The sequence below is a fragment of the Giraffa tippelskirchi genome, chromosome 4 (assembly GCF_054371585.1).
Source record: "Giraffa tippelskirchi isolate mGirTip1 chromosome 4, T2T-mGirTip1v1.2.pri, whole genome shotgun sequence".
NCBI classification, from domain to species: Eukaryota; Metazoa; Chordata; class Mammalia; order Artiodactyla; family Giraffidae; genus Giraffa; species Giraffa tippelskirchi.
The window spans coordinates 96,015,763-96,026,361 of NC_137278.1; the positions used below are offsets into that span (position 1 = coordinate 96,015,763).

At 51.0% G+C, this 10,599-nt stretch overlaps 1 long non-coding RNA gene across 1 annotated transcript; it reads right to left on the minus strand.

The window, feature by feature from the left end:
* Positions 1-2,559: 2,559 nt before the first annotated feature.
* Positions 2,560-9,691, minus strand: LOC145503887 (uncharacterized). Its single transcript, XR_014051870.1, has 2 exons — positions 6,864-9,691; positions 2,560-3,841 (listed from the first exon to the last, which is right to left on the minus strand). It is a non-coding gene; the product is annotated as an uncharacterized LOC145503887 (long non-coding RNA).
* Between the last annotated feature and the right edge of the window lie 908 nt (positions 9,692-10,599).

The following is a 10,599-nucleotide window of genomic DNA, read 5'->3' on the forward strand; positions in this document are numbered from 1 at the left end:
ATCTCATCCTCTGTTGCTCCCTTCTCCTCCTGCCCTCAATCTTTTCCAGCATCAAGGTCTTTTCTAATGAGTCGGCTCTTCACATCAGGTGACCAAAATATTGGAGCTTTGGCTTCAGCATCAGTCCTTCCTGTGAATATTCAGGGTTGATTTCCTTTAGGATTGACTAGTTTGATCTCCTTGCTGTTCAAGGGACTCTCAAGGGTCTTCTCCAGCACCACAGTTCAAAAGCATCAATTCTTTGGCACTCAGCCCTCTGTATCGTCCAACTCCCACATCCGTACAGGACTACTGGAAAAACCATAGCTTTGACTATATGGACCTTTGTCAGCAAAATGATGTCTCTGCTATTTAATATGCTGTCTAGGTTTGTCATAGCTTTCCTTCCAAGGAGCAAGCATCTTTTAATTTCACGGCTGCAGTCACCATCTGCAGTGATTTTGGAACCCAAGAAAATAAAATCTGTCACTGCTTCCACTTTTTCCCCATCTATTTGCCATGAAGTGATGGGAGTGGATGTCATGATCTGTTTTTATCATGTTGAGTTTCAAGCCAGCTTTTTCACTCTCCTGACAAATTGTGGTCCACTGGAGAAGGAAACGGCAACCCACTCCAGTATTCTTGCCTGGAGAACCCCATGGATTGTATGAAAGGGAAGGGAAGACTCAGAACTTAAGAGCCAACACCTGTGGGAGACCCTGTTCCATGTGCCTCAGGCATATTCACTCACTCTTAACGAGCCTGCGGGGTATGAAAGGGAAGGGAAGACTCAGAACTTAAGAGCCAACACCTGTGGGAGACCCTGTTCCATGTGCCTCAGGCATATTCACTCACTCTTAACGAGCCTGCGGGGCACGTGCAGTTATCACTCTAGTGTTACAGGTGGGTGAAGGGAAGCTTAGCGCCGGGAGGTGACCTGCCTGAGGTCACATTGCCCCTCAGAGCCAAGGGAGGCAAAAGGAACTCAGGCTGGATTTGCAGGCTCAAAGAGAGGACGCCTCGGCTGGAGACATGAAGCAGGGCTCCAGGACTCCAGTGTCACGGAAAGGGTTGAACTGGGTTTGAACAGAGGCCGGGCGTGAAGCGATGGCCTCTCAGGTGTCTGCCCCGGGGGCGGCCTGCTCTCCTCACCCCACAGCGGCTCATCTCAGGCTTCCAGAAGGACTTCCAGGCCCTCTCCAGCAGGGGTGGAGATGCTGCAGGCTGGCCAGACTTTAGGGGCCAAGGAGACGCTGCTGGCGCTCAAAGCTTCCTCACCAGGTTGCTGTTGTTCAGTCGCTCAGTCACGTCCGACTCTTTGCAGCCCCATGGACTGTAACCCGCCAGGCTCCTCTGTCCACGGAATTCTCCAGGTAGGAAAACTGGAGTAGGTTGCCATTTCCTCGTCCAGGGGCTCTTCCTGACCCAGGGATCGAACCTGCATCTCCTGCATTGGCAGGTGGATTCTTTCCCACTGGGAAGTCCCCTTTGCCAGGTAGGGGGACCGTCGTTGTGGTCCAAACCGTGACACTCCGTAGAGTTCTTAACCTCTCATCCCGGACAGGAGGTGTCAGCCGGGGCTGTCCCAGCAAACTGGGTCATGTGGTCAGACTGTCATGGGGCAGCCAGGTGCCTGGGCCTTCAGGACACGGGTCACACGGAAGCAGCCCAGCACAGCCCCAGGGGCTCCGGGGGTTTGGGCGGCAGGGCCGAGGTGAAGGCGTCCTGACCAAACAGGAGGTGGGCGGCAAGAGACCCTCTCAGAGCCCCGTGTAAAGGGGCGTGGGGGCGGGGGGAGCCAGGGAGAGATGAAAGCCCCCGTCTGTCTGGACGCGCCTGGACCGCACACCTGCGGCCCCTGCTGGGTTCTGGGAACAGAGAAGCCCAAACTTCCCACCCCTGAATGAAGGGACTTTCTCACTCATTAAAGGAAGACGCCACTGGGGTTGTTATTTGAGTAACGCGGGCAAGAAAACCCAGTGCGCGCTCCAGTCTCTAGAATTACCCCGGACAAAAATAGCCGCATAGGTGGTTTTCCTTCTTTCCGCCGAGCCAGCTTCTGAGAGGGTCTGTGGTGCGGCCCGTGGGACCACGTGCCCCAGAACTCTCAGGGGCCCTGGGGGGAGACTGGGGCCTCTGTCTAGACCCCTGCCCCTGCCGGAGGCCCTGCCCTCGGGAGGGGATTACAGGTCACCTGGTCCCCGAGGGGAGCAGCAGACAGAGAGCAGGGCACTGAGGGTGAGGGTAGAGGCGGGTGAGCCGGGTCGGAACGTGGTGGGAGGGGATGCTGCTGGACTGCGCAGGTGGCTTGGGGAGGGCTGAGGACAAATGTCCTCTCTTCCTATGGGACCCTGGCCAGGGATGCTGTGGACTCGACTGAAGCATCGGTGAACAGCGGGGCTGGGACCCCGCCGTGACGGCTCAGGCCTCCCCGTATGTCCTCACCCCGGGCCCCGCCTGGGGTCACTGTGCCCTTCTGGGGCCCGCCCCGCGGTGTGACTGACACATAAGCGCCAGGCCTCTCTCGGGAGCAGAATGTATCCACTTCACAGCAGCATCCCACGACTTTGCTTTGTCTCCTTGGAAATAATTAACCAGTGCTTGTATTATATCAGAAAATTGCTAATTATGGCAATGAGCGAACGCAGTGATCTGGGAACTTGCGGAGCTATAGTTAGCGATGACAGAAAAGGAAAATATTTGACTGTTTGGTGCTGCACCCAGGTTCTCTGGAGGAGGTGTGAGGCGAGGCGAGTCTTGGCACCCAGCCAGGCTTGGAGCCCCTGGGCCCAGGACTCCACTCCGTCCTGTGCATGGTGTGGGCGTGGTGGGCTGGCAAGTCCAAGGAGCTGTGAGGAGCCCTTGGAGGGCTGGCGCTTGGGCCCTAGCTGACTGCCCCGAGCTCACACACTTACACACATACTCATGTTCACATGCCAGCCTCATACACACTCATACATAATCTCAGGTTTACATACACATTCACACAATTCATTCACATATACACTCACAATCACACACATACACCTGGTCTCACATACAGTCTACACACACATGGCTCTCACATGCTCACACACTCATGTATACATACAGCAGACACACACAATCACATACACCTGGTCTCACACACACACACGGCTCTCACAAGCTTGCACACACTCATGTATACACACAGCACACCACTAACAATCGCACATATATACCTGTCTCACACACTCACAATCTACACACACACACACACACACAGAGGTCTCACATGCTCACACACTCTCCTACATATACACACACATACACAGCACACACAAACACAAACACACTTTAAACCTAATTAGAGCTCTCTTCTCCTTAAGAAGGCAGGCACGTTAGTGTCTCAGGCTCAGAAGCCCTGGCTTAGATACTGAGCCCTCTTTGTTACCTTGAGAGAGTCAAGTCCTCACCTTCCAGGTTCTCTGGGCTTTGAGGGGAGGACTGACCTCCAGGGGGCGACAGAGAGAATGTTAGCAATGCCTGGCATAAATTCTTCTAAGATACTGCTGCTGCTGCTGCCGCCAAGTTGCTTCAGTCGTGGCCGACTCTGTGCGACCCCATAGATGGCAGCCCACCAGGCTCCCCCGTCCCTGGGATTCTCCAGGAAAGAACACTTGAGTGGGTTGCCATTTCCTTCTCCAATGCACGAAAGTGAAAAGTGAAAGTGAAGTCTCTCAGTCGTGTCTGACTCTTCGAGACCCCATGGACTGCAGCCTACTGGGCTCCTCCGTCCATGGGATTTTCCAGGCAAGAGTACTGGAGTGGGTTGCCATTGCCTTCTCCGTAAGATACTGCAGCTTCATTAAATGTTGGTATAAACAGTACCTGCAAATGACTGCAAAGAAGAAAATGTCCTGTGAATGCATATCTTACGTGGTGAATAATGTGTGATGTGGAGGTGGGTGCTGTGTGGTTTGGAGCCCTAGAAAATGGTGAGGAACCACCTGCCCCACCAGCTGGTGGATGAGGTCTCGCCATTTGCTGACCAACTGCCCTAAGAGTCAGTGTTTGCAGAGGGTCCTCTCTGCGTTCTCTGCTCCCACACTCTGCTCAGCTGTCAGGATACCTGAGATGCCTATGAGCCTCCTAACCTGGGCTGGGAGACCAGTCATCTCTTAGCTGTGTCCCCCCCATCAATGGCCATACTCTGCCTGGAAAACTAGGTTTCTTCTCACTCTAAATTCACCCCTAAGATCGGCCCCATCCCAAGGCTTGGAATCTCCCAGTGTTCCAGGGTCAACCCATATGACTGGCAGCCTCCTAAAACTCAAAGACCTTTCTTTTTTTTTTAATTTATTGAAGTATAATTGATGTACAGAAACATTATATAAGTTGCAGGTATACAATATAGATATCCACACTCATGTATACATACAGTTTTTAAAGGTTATACTCTATAGAGTATAAAATATTGGCTATATTCCCTGTGTCGTATGATCTATCCTTATAGCTTATGTTATACCCAATAATTTGTACCTCTTTATCCTCTATTCCTATATTGCCTCTCCCCTCTCCTCCCTGGTAACCTCTAGTTTGTTTTCTATATCTGTGAGTCTGCTCCTTCTTTGTTGTGTTTGCTAGTTTGTTGTACTTTTTAGATTCCACATATAAGTGATATTATACAGTGTTTGTCTTTCTCCACCTGACTTTTGTTTTACTTAACATAATGTCCTCCAAGTCCATCCATGTTGCTGAAAATAACAAAATTTTGTCCTTTTTTATGGCTGAGTAGTATTACGTTGTGTGTGTGTGTATGTATGTGTGTATGCTGCTTAGTCTCTTAGTTGTGACCGATTCTGTGCGACCCTATGCACTACAACCCTCCAGGTTCCTCAGTCCATGGGATTCTCTGGAATAGGTTGCCATACCCTCCTCTAGCGGATCTTTCTGACCCAGGGATTGAACCTGGGTCTGCTGTGTTGCAGGCAGATTCTTTACTGCTGAGCCACCAGGGAAGCCCATATATATATATATACACATACACATGTATATATACACACATATATATATATGTGTGTGTGTGTGTATCTGCCACATCTTCTTTATTTGTTCATTTGTTGGTGGACACTTAGGTTGCTTCCCTATCTTGGCAATTGTATACAGTGCTGTTATGAACACTGGGATGCATGTATTTTTTTCAAATCAGTGTTTTCATTTTTTCCAGGTATATACCCAGAAGTGGAGTTGTGGGTCATATGGTAATTCTGTTTTTAGTTTTTTGAGGAACTGTTCCCATAGTGGCTGTACCAATTTCCATTCACACCAATGATGTACGAGGGTTCCCCTTTCTCCACATTCCCACCAACATTTGTTATTTGTGGCCCTTTTGATGATGGCCGTTCTGACCTGTATGAAGGCCTGTCCTTTAAAGAGCTCAAGGAGAGGCATGATCAGAAAAAGCTGAGGCGGGAGTGAGGGAGCCGCATGAAGATACACCCTAAATTAGTTTCAGCCCCCTGGAAGTTCTTCTGTGTCCCTTCCTGTGATCAGCTGAAAACCTGATACCAATTCTGTTCATTTCTGATCGTGAAAACCAGTGCAGATAGTGTGCAGGTGCCTGGGAACAGTAGTGAATGAAAGACATGGCTGTGCCTTCAAAGAATTTACAGTCGATGGGGAAGATAGATATTAAACAAAGGTGAAAATGTGAACAACCTCTGTGTGTATGTTTCAGAGCACCATAGGAACATGTACAAAAGACCGGAATTCAGCTAGTCTTTGTGTGCATGCATGCTAAGTTGCTTCGGTTATTTGGTATCATCTGCATATCTGAGGTTGTTATTTCTCCCAACAATCTCCTTAAAAGAATCAAGGGAAGCAATAGCATTTGGATTAAGAAGTGTGGGTTTTCCCCTTTTCTGTGTTGACTCAGTTCATAAAAATAAGCAGCTCTGCCTTGAGTTGTACGAGTTGGTAAGGTTGGAATGCATTTGGTGGGACTGCTGCTGCTGCTGCTGCTGCTAAGTCGCTTCAGTTGTGTCCGACCCTGTGCAACCCCATAGACGGCAGCCCACCAGGCTCCCCTGTCCCTGGGATTCTCCAGGCAAGAACACTGGAGTGGGTTGCCGTTTCCTTCTCCAATGTATGAAAGTGAAAAGTGAAAGGGAAGTCGCTCAGTCGTGTCCGATTCTTAGTGACCGCATGGACTGCAGCCTATCAGGCTCCTCCATCCATGGGATTTTCCAGGCAAGAGTACTGGAGTGGGATGCCATTGCCTTCTCCTTGGTGGGACTAAATGTGAAGAAAAAACAGAATCCAAAAAATCCAGAGGAAGCTAGGGGTTGCCGGCCTTTCCCTGAGTCCAGATTGTGTTAAAAGGCCCTGGCTGTGCCTGAGCCTGTCCTGGGGGTGGGGGGTGATGGTGGTCAGGTTGAGGCCCCTGGGCTCCCTGGAGCGGATAAGTGAACCCGAGCCCCTCTGAGTACTGAGCCCCTTCGGCCTCCAGGTGGCGCTCTAAAGCCGATGTCCTGCTTCTGTCTTGGAAAGAGCCCGGTGACCCCACCCCCGGGCAATTAGGAAACTCCAAGGCTGAGCTTTCTAGAAGTTCAGGGGGCGGGGGAAGGGGGCGATGAAGAGGGGTAAGAAAGCATCCTGCCTCCTGCAGGCTGCGTCCCCAACGGGGTTTTTTATCTTACTCAAGTAAAACAATTCACATCTTACATACTTTCTAGCTGGCGGAACTAGACCATTTATAAGAGGGTCAGTTCTGTCCATCTCTGCTTTCCTCTCCCCTCCCCTCCCTTGTTCTAGCACCTGCACGAGGCTGTCTACAGAACCAGAGAGGAATGACTGGCTGCCTGAAGGTCTGTTCTCCCCCGCCCCTGCCCCCCCACCTTTCCCATTCCCTTTTATCCTACCTCACGTTCTTTTCATCAGCTCCCTTCACCTGGTGCCCAGGGACCCACATGCCACCAGCAGGGCTGCCTCCATCTCTTTGTAGCTCACAAGACCTCGGGCAGGAAGCACTGAGATGCTGAGGCCACACTGTGGCAGGGAGGGAAGGTGATTTGAGCACAGTAGGAGAGAGGACAGGTTGACCCCTGCTCACTGGGGGATCCCTCCTAGCTCAAACCCTGGTCGGGAAGACACTCTTCCCTCCAAAGAGGCAGAGGATGAATCTGGAGTCTTGGCCACAGTTCAGGTGGGGAGCGAGGGATCAGAGACCATGACAGCCAGAGGCCCAGGCTGTGCAGGCTGTCGGGTTTCCAGGACAGGATGCTCCACGTGGAGGGAGGCACTTAGCCAGTCCTGGGGGGAACCAAGTGTTCTCTGCAGTCCCTCCCATAACACTGCTGAGGCTCACTCTGAACCTGGTGGCAGAAATGATGTCCCAGCGCAAACTTTGCACAACAAGCAAAATCCAGAGAGGAGAAAATGCTGAAGCCAAGGGATCTGGCTCTGCTTAGAGCAGAGACTGGCTCTTCTCCACGTGCTGTTGCAAACATTCTTACTTTTGGCAGTGCAGACAGTTGAAACTTTATGTCAGAATCTGTTTATATTACCTGGAGATTGTTTTATGTGTTTATGCTCAAGTTAAGTATATAAGAAATTGCCTTATGTGCTCATTCTAGAGCAAGAACCGGCTCTTCCTTTGTCTTTATGAAATCCTGTGTTCATGGAAGCTCTTCTGGGGCTTGTCACAAATAGGTTTCTGGTTTCGGTGCCCAGAGCAATGAAACGAGCCACAGTCACACTTAAGGGACTTCTCAGATGGCTCAGAGATAAAGAATCCACCTTCCCATGCAGGAGACACAGGTTCAATCCCTGGGTCGGGAAGATCCCCTGGAGAAGGAAATGGTGACCCACTCCAGTAGTCTTGCCTGGGAAATCCCATGGACAGAGGACTCTGGTGGGCTATAGTCCATGGGGTCACAAAAGAGTTGGACATGACTGAGTGATTGAGCCTGTAAGTACAGGCTTACAGATGCACTGAGAAGCTGCCTTTCTGCCTGGTTTTCCAGCTAGTCCATGTGTGTAGCTGGGGGCGTGGAGAAGCAGTCTCTTCCTGGTTTCCCAGCAGAATACATCCTGAGACAAAGTCTGATATGACTGGTTTATTCTGGCCTAAATAAATAAACTGGGTGGTCCCCGGAAGCAGGCATGAGGGAGCAGGCAGGGGAGAGATGTGTGATCCAGCTGGGCGCTGCAAGCGTTCACTGGATGTTGCTCCTTGGGGCTCTGAAGAACCTTCTGGAATAAGATGTAGAACCCTCTCCCTGAGCATTGAAGGGGGAAGCATGGCCTCCCCTCCCACCCCCACAGGCATTAACTCTGCACTTTCATGTGATGTGCGGGTGAGACATTTTCCGTGGGCATCCTCAGCATCAGAGAGAAGACCAAAAGCGCGTGTGGCAAGGCAAAAAGCTGGCTGTTCACACCTGCATGAAGCTGGTCCCCAGGACAGAGGCTGGAACAAGAGGTGAGGCAGATGGGAGCTGAGGTGATTCACCAAAGGTGACCCCCCACTCAGGTGCAGGGTGAATGGTTGGTACTCAGATCCCACTTCTCCATCAAGAGCACATTGCACGGAAATGAGGTTAGATTACCCTGTAGACCAGCCCACGGACAACTCAAGCTGCATCCGGATGCACTGCTCAGGGAAATATAGCCATACCATTAAGGCTGTCTCTGCAGAAGACAACAGAAAAACAAATCACAATGCAGAAAATCATGTTTGTGAAGTTCATCTTGAATGCTAGTGCTTGAGGAAAGCAGGTTTCCTTGGAGAAACAGAATGATCAGTTAGGGGCTCCTGGAGATGAGCCAGCACTCCTGGGAGTGTCATTGCATCTGCTGCCATGGCAAAGGTGGGCACGTCTCTTCTGGGTGGACCCAGATCCTCAGCACCACTTGTGCACCATCCACCCCTGATTCTGGTTCACGTTTGGCTCCCAAATGGAAAGAGGGTTAGGAGGTGGGTAGGATGTTTCCTGAAGAAACTCCGATGAATTTCAAGAGAATGAGGAAGAGGAAGAGGTTAGAGAGAATATGGGTGTGTGTGGGAGAGAGGGTCTCTAGTGGAATTGACTCATTCTCTGTATGTAAATGTTTACTGCAGTGGTGCCTAACCTTTTTGGCACCAGGGACCGGTTTCGTGGAAGACAGTTTTTCCTTAAACCAGGAAGTAATGGTTTTGGCACGAGTCAAGGGCATTACATCCCTTGTGCACTTCATTCAGTTATTATTACATCAGCTCCACCTCAGATCATCAGGCATTAGACCCTGGAGGTTAGGGACCCCTGATTTACTGAATGCTGGAAGACAGAAGGACCATGGTGGGAGCTTAGGGTTGGGGAAGGCACATGCCTTATACTGACCATCTTCTCAGAAGGACACATGAGGAAGCCGGCTGCAGGTGCTGACCCTAGGGGTCGCATGGACCCAAGGGTCTGGGTGGCTGCCTGGTAGGTGGGACCAACACGCAGGGGTATGGGGGATACGTGCAGTGGTGGTTCATGCAGATGGAAACACGTGTTTCCTAGGGTGAAAGTGCAGGACACGGGACCCCAGAGATAAGCTTCCATTTTGAAAAAATGTTTTGCTAACATCTCACTGTAATGAAGAAGAAGCTTTGACAGTCACCTGGTCCTGCAAGTCTAGCCCCACAATATTCTCACAGGTCAAGATTTATCTGAAATGCTCAGAGGAGGGTGTCATAGATTTTGATGCGTATTTCATCGTCTCTGGCACACTGCTAATCTCACAAACAGATTTATGAAAACATAGTATTTGTTGTGTCATATCCATGCGCGCATGCTGTCACTTTAGTCATGTCTGACTCTTTATGACCCCATGAACTGTAGCCTGCCAGCCTCCTCTGTCCATGGAGATTCTCTAGGCAAGAATACTGGAGTGGGTAGCCAGTGGATCTTTTACTTCCTCCAGGGGATCTTCCCGACCCAGGGATTGAACCCAAGTTTCTTATGTCTCCTGCATTGGCGAGAAGGTTCTTTACCACTAGTGCCGCCTGGGAAGCCCTTGTACCATATCCATGTCTTAGTAAATGTGGTTACATCGCGAGGTAGAGGGAGGTCATGGCCACAGCCTCACTTCTGGGATGGAGCTGAATTCCCGAGATGCAGGGATGGGACCAGATGAGATTGGCCTGGCCCCATCAATAACCACCCTCCTTGGTCTATAACCTTGAAGTACCCCTTGTTGGGGAAGCCCCTGCCTGTTCTGACTCTGCAGGGAGAGAATAGCTCTCTCTCCTTTCCGCCTGGGCAGGCAGCAGAGCAAGCTGAGTATTAATAACATGTTTGGAGACGGGGGCCTCAGTCTTATCTGAGCTCGAGAGGAGTCTGGCTCGTTATCCTGTCTGCCGCCCTCAACTTATCTGAGGAGCCACACAGCGCGCGGATTCATCCTTCAGCCCCAGCGACCCTTCCCTCCTTGGAAACCTGAGAGTCTTCGCTTCAAACACGGCCCTCCGGGCCAGGCATCCGATGGGCCTGGCTCCCCTCTGATCTCCCAGAGTCTGGGAGCCGGGGGTCCTGGCAGCTGGAGTAATTCTATGCCTGCAATCTGGCTTCTTTTCTTTTCCTGGACAAGATTTATAAGGCAGGGTGTAGCCTTACTGCAGTCATTCCCAGG